Source organism: Suricata suricatta, chromosome 16 (assembly GCF_006229205.1).
Source record: "Suricata suricatta isolate VVHF042 chromosome 16, meerkat_22Aug2017_6uvM2_HiC, whole genome shotgun sequence".
In the NCBI taxonomy this organism is placed as follows: domain Eukaryota; kingdom Metazoa; phylum Chordata; class Mammalia; order Carnivora; family Herpestidae; genus Suricata; species Suricata suricatta.
Genome location: NC_043715.1, coordinates 58033022 through 58041661, shown reverse-complemented (window position 1 = coordinate 58041661; position 8640 = coordinate 58033022). Strand labels below are relative to the sequence as shown.

Below are 8640 nucleotides of genomic sequence, written 5' to 3'. Positions count from 1 at the left end.
CAGACCGCGGCTGCGAAGGCCCCCGGAAGGGCGCAGCCCCGGACGCCACCTCCGCGCAAGGCCGCCGGTCCCACGACGGGGCTCATGGAGAGAAACAAAGGCGTCTCTGGTTCCGTCCCTCCGGGCTCAGCTCCGAGAGTCGCGCGGGAAGCTGACCCCGCCCCAGACTCTGAGTGTCAACGTCCGGGGCGGAGAGCCCCGGCACAGGCAAAAGACGTCACGCCGGCGACGCCGGAAGCCCCGCCTCAGACGCTCCGGGCGGCGGGAAATAAACGTCTTCCGGCTTCCGCTCCGATGCGGCGGGCACAGACTTCTGGGTAATGTAGTTGGTGCCGTGCATCCAACCAGGCGGTGGGCGTCTTTCCGGTTCTTCCGGGCAACCGCCTAGCCGCCCGGGCGATGGCTGCTAGGAGTAGGATGAGGGGGAAAGAGGGTCCTGTAGTGCGAAAGTTCCTCTTAAAGGCGACGCACTACTGTTTCTGGGGTCACCTGAGACAAAGTCACGTCCTCAGAGGTCTCCAGCGCGTGATCCAGTCTTTTATATTTTAAAAAATTTTTAATGTCTTATTTTTGAGAGACAGTGTGAGCAGAGGAGGGTCAGAGGAGACACTGAATCCAAAGGAGGCTCCAGGCTCTGAGCCAGCTGTCAGCACAGAGCCCAACGTGGGGCTCGAACCCACGAACCGTGAGATCATGACCTGAACCAAAGTCGGATGCTTAACCGACTGAGCCACCCAGGTGCCCCGATCCAGTCTTTAATCCTGGGGGAGCTGATTCACCTCTCTGAGCCTTGGGGACGGAGAGTTAAATTGAACAGTGAATATGCCTCGCTGGTGGGGCCTTTGTGTTGTACCATTAGATGTTCCTCTAATTCGTTAATTCCCAAATCTAAATCCCTGATATGGCGGTAACATCATCACCTGTGAAGGTCCTGAACCTCAAAGTTCTCAGACCCAACAGACACCCTCTGACATTGAACCCTGGGGGAGGGGCCCTAGGGTAAGCTGGAGAACTGGAACTCTCTTTAAGTCATGACCGCCCTCCTTCTCCCCAGTTTAAAACTTAAAATGGGAAAATACTACAACCTACTTCATGGAAAATGAGATGATAAGTGCTTGACACTGGGCCTAGTGCTAAATACATACAAGCTGCTATTGATACTATTCATCATCATCACAAGGTTCCTACATAGACTGCTGTAGGGGGTGTCTCAGGGACCTCTCTGCAGAATCACCGATGGTATTTTTTTAAACACAAAATACAACCCAGAGTCAGCATCACATGTAACGGTTACAATTTTTGCATAAAGCATACATGTATACTTTTAGGTGGATTTAATTTTTAAAAATTAAAAAACGTTTTTAATGCTTCTTTATTCTTGAGAGACAGGTCATGAGCAGGGAAGGGAGAGAGGGAGAGGGAGACACAGAATCTGAAGCAGGCTCCACGCTCTGAGCTGTCAGCACAGAACCCAACACGGGGCTTGAATTCACAAACTGCCCAGCACAAATCCAACGCTTAACTGACTGAGACAACCAGGCCCCCTGAGGTACATTTAATTTTTTTTTGCATTTAATTTAAAAATAATCATATATAGGAAGGTTTCATAAAGCACAGGCAGATCTACTGTGCAAGGGACACACTCTTACAGGCCGTATGATTCAGCTGGGTGGCTCAGTCGGTTACATGTCCAACTTCAGCCCAGGTCATGATCTCACAGTTCGTGAGTTCGAGCCCCGCATCAGCCCCTTACGCCACTTACAAAAATTAACTTGAAATGTATCAAAGACTTAAATTTAAGACCTGATGCTCTAAGACTCCTAGAAGAAAAGGGAAGCTCCAAGACAGTGGTTTTGGCAGTGATTTTTTGGATATGACACCAAAGGCACAAACAAAAGAAACAATCAACAAGTGGGACTACGTTGCAAAAGAAAAACTAAAACAATAAAAAGACAAGCTCTGGCGTGGGAGGGAATGTCGGCAAACCACGAACAGATGAGGGGTCAATACCCCAAGTCTTACAGAGTTCATGTGACTTGGGGCGCCTGGTTGGCTCAGTTGGTGAAGCATCTGACTTAGGCTCAGATCATGATCTCATGGTTTGTGGGTTCAAGCCCCATGTCACCCTCTGCACTGACAGCTCAGAGCCTGGACTGTATTTCTCCTTCTCTCTCTGCCCCTCCGCTGCTCTCTCTCTCTCTCAAAAATAAACACACATTAAAAAAAAAAAAAAAACCAAACTCATACAACTCAGTAACAAAAAAAATCTAATTAAACCATGGGCAGAGGAACTATACAGACATCCATATGGCCAACAGGTACAGGAAAAGGTGCCCAGTATCACTGATCATTAGGGAAATACAAATCAAAACCACAATGTGGTGTCATCTCACACCTGCCAGAATGGTTAGTACCAAGAAGACAAGTGGTAAGTGTCGGCAAAGATGTGGAGAGAAGAAAACATCTGTGCACTGTTGGTGGGGCTGTAAACTGCTCCAGTCATTTCAGAGAACAGTGCAGAGCTTCGGCACAACTTTTAAAACAGGACCCACATATGACCCAGCAGGCCGCTTGTAGGTACATATGCATCCGAAGGAAATGAGACCGGATCTCAGAGTATCTGTACTCCCGTGTTTATTGTCCGCACCGCACACAAGACACAAGATGTAGTGACAGCTTACGTGTCCATCAAAGGATGAGGACGTGTATACACAGTGGCATGTTAGTCGGCCACGAGAAAAAAGGAAATGCTGCCATTTCTGACAATACAGATGGACCCTGGGGACATTATGCTAAGTGAGGTAAGTCAAACACAAAAATACAAATACTGTATTTTTTATATGTAGAATCTTAAAAGAAAAACAAAACTCTGAATTCAACTCAGAGTGGAAGGACGGTTACTACAGGCTGCGGGGCGTCGGGCGGGTGCTGTTTAGCGGTGCGCACTCACACCTAAGTAAGCCATGGACACTGAGTACACAGTACACGGCTACGAGGGACAAAACTGAATACAAACAGTAAACTTGGCAAGAGACAAGGAACTGTTCCTACCACCAGGAACACAGGCTACCGCCAGGATACAGAGGCTAGTATACGCTACAATGGCAATCATGTCGCAATATAAATTCAACAAGATCAATGTTGTACACCGTAAACTTACATGATGGTATATGCCAATTAGGACATGTCAATTATATCTCAATACAGACTAAATGAAAAAATAAATAACCTTAAATGATCTTAAATGGTGCAGTAAAATGTACCCATTCATGTATTTATCCTCTGTTCCTTAGATATAATTTTAGGCAACAATATTTTTAGTATTCTAATTTAAGTGCTTCATAAATTAAGACTTCACATTTATCACAAAGACTTATGACCCTTAGTGATTATGTAGTTTATTTTCCTAATAAAAAACTGTCACAAGTTTGGCAGGAAAACCTGAAAGAAACCATATGTATTCCTTGTTCTGTCAATCTATTTCTTTTCTTCCTCCTCCCTTATGCTTTTGCCGTCTTTTTAAAAATATTCCAGGATCGCTCCTCAGAGCATACCAAGACCGAGCTAGGGCTGAAGGCTCTGCAATTCCACAGTAACTGTGGGTCTTCTCTCCTTTGTACGTCCTCACTCGTAGAGCACAGTCCCGGCTGGGTGGATCTCCAGTAACAAGTGATGACCTGCTTCGAAAGATCTTCTCACAATGATGACACTTACGGGGTTTCTCTTTGGTATAATTTTTCAGATGCTGGGCAGGAGGTTTCCTCTGGCAAAGAATTTCCTCAGGACTTACATTCAAAAGGCTTCTCAGTATGAGTTCTCTGGTGCTGACTGAGGGAGTCCACTTGAGAAAGGCTTTCCCACGTCTGACACTCACAGGTTTTCTCCCCAATACGAAGACTGGGGAGGGGGGGATGAATGAAGGCGGAGAGTGTGTCCACACTCACTGCGTTCATACAGTTTTCCCCACTGTGACTCCTTGTGCTGACTTAGAAAAGAGCGGTCACAGAAGGGTCTCTGATCGTCTTTACACTCCCAGAGTTTTCCTGCAGTGAGGCCCCTACGACGCCAGAAATAAAAGCGGTGACCGGGGGCCTTTCCTCGTCACCGCACTCACGGCTTCTCTCCTGGGAGAACTCTTATGCGACTTGCAGGAGAACAGTGGTCACAAGTACACTTCTTTGTACTTGAAAACACTTTCTCTAGGGTGGGGAAGACAATTCTGGACCAAAGCAGAGCCGTCCTCGCCTCTCCTCCGTTTCTGACAGTCATAGGCCTTCTCCCAGTGTGAATCTGCTGGTGCCACAGGAGGTCTGGCCCGCAGCCGAGGGCCCTCTGGCATCTGGAAGCTCTCCCTCGGCGTCGCCTGAGGTAAGTCCTCGTGTGCTGACCGAGGTCTGCTCTCTCAAGAAAGGCGTTCTCACATCTGGTGCAGTCCCAGGCCTCCCTGCGGCACAACGTGCCGTTACCGAACAGGCCAACACGTGTCGAACCTTCCCCTTCCCATACGCCATGGATGCTTTCCGTGGCCCGAGTGAGTGGTTCAGGAATGGTGCCGCACGGAGACTCGCTCCCGTGGAAGGCCTGAAGGCAGATTAGCTGGGCTTGGAGCTCACCTTCTCGAGGACACTCTCCGTTGGCCCTCACTATTCCGGCTCGCCCCAACCACGCGGCCCCCAAGAAGCTCTGAGTCAAGCAAGCCTGGAGTGAGGCCGCCTCCAACAAGCCGAAGGCTTTATGGCCTCAGCTTGTGCTTTCCTGCCTAAAGTAAACCTGCTATGCAGAAGGCCCACCGCACTCAGGGCCCTAGTGTGGTTTTCACCCACCGCAAGGGGCGTGGTGCCTGCCAGGTCCACAGCGGGAAACAGAGCCCTCCCACCCGGCCTGCAGGTGAAGGCCTTCTCTGACACACGGCGGCTGCCGATCTTCACAAACCAGGCAGGCCTGGTCCCTTACTTTCTGAAGACATTTTCTCCACTTTGCTGCTTCTGCATCTGGTCAAGGTCTATACTACCCAGGAGTCTCAGCTATAGTGACTCAAGTGTTGGGGTTGGCCTGTTGCCTGGATGGTGTTCCCTTTGGCTCAGCCAGGTGCAAAGATGTCTGTCCAGACCGGGCCACACATGTCACAGGGGTGAGCCTCTCAGGGGGCAGGACGTGCCTGAGGAGTTCTCATCTGTGACACCGCTGTCACAGTGTCAGAAGTGTCAGAGGGTAGAGCCTTGTCCTTCGCTGCGTGCCGCCGACCTGACGGGAGATGAATGCTGGTCAAGTGCAGGTCTGACGGGTGGCCCGTGGCGCCCCACAGCAAATGCTGTGGAAGCCGTCCATGCGGCCGCTGGCGCCCCGGGGGCCCAGAATCAGGATGAGGAGGCGCAGCCGTGCACTGCGCGTCTCTAAAGGGCAGAGAATGAAAGAGACCACCCAGGGAGAGGGGACAGGGTGGAGCAGAGGATGAGAGGCAGGGGCTCCAAGCCACTCCCCTGCAGTTGGTCACCTGGCAAGGCCTTGTTCCTCGTGATGGGGAGTGCTGTGCAAAAGGATCTGTCCCGTGCCAAAAAAATCTGGCTGGAATGGATTACTTGGTTTTCAAGGAAAATCAAAGGATATGAGCATAACTCACGACCTGTTAAATGAAAGCCAATGCCACAGAGCACTACACAGAACACTAAGAGGGGAAAAAACATGGAGATGGGGAGGGTGGGGGACCAACAGATGTCTGAGGTCAGAGTAGAAGTGACAAGTGGGCAAAGTGTCACAAATGGGGAAGGAAAAGTGGGACAAGGTCAGCCAATGGTTCTGGCATTAGAACACTCGGAGATACTGCCCAGGCTGCTGGGAGAAGGCGAAGCCACCCCTGACGTGACCATTCCGGCGGCTTCTACTCACCGAGCCTTCTTGGCTGCAGCTGCGGCTGCGTCTACCTTCTCAGGCACCCTGGGCTTCCCTCCGGCTCCATCTGGGAAACAACATGGGACCTGGAAACTGCAAGTCCTACGGGGAAAGAAGAGCTGGTGAGTGGCTGGCAGTACCCCGCAGTGACCCTCTCCAGGGAGAAGAAAATGAAGTAATTAAGAAAGAATTTTCCAGAAGGTCTTGTAGGAACAGCTCAGTGTTCTTCACAAGGAGTGACCACGTCAGTGTCTGTGATTCTTGGAAGAGTCAGGCCCCAAGAAATGTCAGTTAAAGGAAGGGGAAGGCAGAAGAGACAAGGGATTGGGATAACCACCAGCCAAAGTGTGGCCAGGGCATCTGGGACTTATGGGCAGAATGCAGGACTCCTGAGCCCCAAATCCTTCATTTCAAAGCTTTGGCACGGAAGAGAATGGGCTGCTCTAAGAGAAGAGGAGCCAGTGTTCACCAGCCAGTGCTGGCACCCACACCACCGAGTCCAGGGAGCCAAGAAAAGGGGTCATGCCATCACAGTATGGTCAGACAGAAAGCTGCTCTCTGGGGAAAAAGCGAAGAACAAAACTCAGCCCAGGAAACTGGAAATCCTACCTACCCTCAGGTATCCATGTCCCTATTAAGTCCTTCCAGAAAAATACAGATGAACCTAAAAATTCCTTTTTAATGAACAGATTATAGAAAACGGATAGGATGTCACTTCTGAGAATAAGTTACAAAAATGCCAGCCTCTATGTTGGATGCGGTCTCTTGCTCACGCTCATGGAAATCAGCTGCCTTGTGGTAACCTGCTTATGCAGAAGACAACATGGCAAAGCCTGATGGAGGAGGGCTGGGGACAAAAGTCAGCAAGAAAGTGACTAATTAGTCCAAAAGCCTCCTGTAAGTGTGTGCGACCTTGAAAGGAGGTTCACTTCCAGTTGGGCCTTCGGATGAGACAGCAGCCCCAGAGAATCTGACAGCAGGGTTATGAAAGACCTTGAGCTAGAGGTACCCACGTGAGATACGCCTGATTTCTGACGCACAGAAACCGTGAGATAATAAATGTTTGTTGTCATCCCGCTAAGCTCTGGGGTAATTTGCCACATAGCAACAGATAACCACGGCAGGGCCTTACCCAGGGAGGACACAAGCGCAAAGTTCTCCAGCATCACATCGCGGTACAGAAGTCTCTGGGCCTCCTCAAGGAGCTCCCATTCCTCCCGGGAGAAGTACACGAACACGTCCTCGAAGGTCACACAGCCCTGTCGGGATGGGAGACAGCTGAGCCCACAGGCAAGAGGGCTCCCCGGTCTATCCACTCACACGACCACCCCGATCCCTCTCTCCCAGTTCTCAACTCAGAGGTGGCACCAGGCCTTAGCACCACTCGTGCCTGGGCTCTCTGAGCACTGTGTGCAGAGCAGATCAAGGCGGGCAGGCGGGCAGGTGGATCCTGGGTAAGCTATGGGTCCAGCAGGAAGGGCGCCAAACTCCCACTGGTCCGGTCTCCAAGCATCCTCCAGACCATGCCTCGCACACACAACTAAATCTGGGCTCAGCTTTCCGCCGAAGCCCCCACTACTAGGGCCTTAAAGCTCTCCGTTCATGCTCTCCCCTCGCTTCCAGTCTCCTCTCTTAAGGGGAAGCCTGCAGTCAGGTCTAGGCCAAGCCCCTCTCGTCAACTCCAAACTTTGAGAAGAGGCCCAGCCTCCAGGACTGCCTTTCCACTGCTCTCTGCTCCCAACTCAACCTCACGTCCAAGTTCCCCATCCCCTCACGCCTGTTTCCATGACTGGGTCGCCGTTCCAGTGTTATTCCCTTGGCCCCCCGAAATCGGAACATACCCGCCCTGGACTCAGGATCCTGGGCCAGAAGGGGCCTTCTCCAGGGACTCCACGACTAAGAATCAGGGATGATAAGGCAGAGTCCCACCGCCACCATTGGCCACAAGGTGCAGCGGTGACCCTCCACTCACCTGGGCCGTATTCATCCGTGCTGCTGCCCCTGCCACCACCGGGGGACCGAGTGGGCCGAGCGGGTCCCTGAGATAAGGGTGACCAGGGCGGGTCCCGAGGGCTCAGCCTGGGCGGGGTCGCCTGTGGCTCCGTGTCGCACTCCGAGCCTTGCTAGACAACGGCGTCAGATGCTCGAAAGGCCCGGGTCGCCGCCTTCGGGGGCCTCGGCGAGGAGCGCGGGGGCGAGAGAAAGCGTAGTCCCGGCGGCGCCCGTCCCACAGCCGGGCACAGTCTAGGGGAGATGGAGCTGACGCCCGGGCGTCACGGCTAGCACAGGGCGCAGAAGCGGTCCCCGTCACGTCACCCTGCAGCCCGGCGCTGCCCCAAGCGGCCCGCGTGCGCCGCCGTCCACGTGGTCGAGACCCGACCAGCCGCCGCTCACAGAGGGATGCGCTCCTGCAGCGAGGCCGGAAGTCCCGCCCTAACTCCGCAGGAAACGCCCCTCCCGGATGTCTGCGGCCCTTTTCTCGGGGAGGAAGCGCGCAACACCGGCTTCTGGGTAATGTAGTTTGCACGCCCCTACGCAGGCGCGTGCGTCACTTCCTGTCTCTACTGCAACTACCGGGCCGTGCAGGAACGCCTCGAGGATACAGTCCCAGGTTTCCCAGTAAAGAAAAGCGCCCCAATTCTGCAGGCTAGAGGCGAAGCCCGGTCCCCAGAAGCTGTCGTCGCGGTACCGAGGGACCTCTCTGTGGTCCGCCGCGACCCGATGTGTCAGAAACTGCGAACGGGGCTCAGC

General features: G+C 52.7%; 1 protein-coding gene and 1 long non-coding RNA gene across 2 annotated transcripts in view; both read right to left on the bottom strand.

Annotated features, from left to right (window-relative positions):
* Positions 1–157, bottom strand: part of ZNF304 (zinc finger protein 304) — a 7478-nt gene extending 7321 nt beyond the window's left edge. Inside the window, exon 1 of the mRNA XM_029924591.1 lies at positions 50–157. The gene's annotated coding sequence lies outside the window, so the exon portion shown is untranslated. The remainder of the gene's footprint in view (positions 1–49) is intronic.
* Positions 158–2611: 2454 nt separating this feature from the next.
* LOC115280107 lies at positions 2612–8310 on the bottom strand. The gene is made up of 4 exons (XR_003903645.1): positions 7862–8310; positions 7022–7148; positions 5887–5991; positions 2612–5244 (listed from the first exon to the last, which is right to left on the bottom strand). It is a non-coding gene; the product is annotated as an uncharacterized LOC115280107 (long non-coding RNA).
* Positions 8311–8640: the final 330 nt, after the last annotated feature.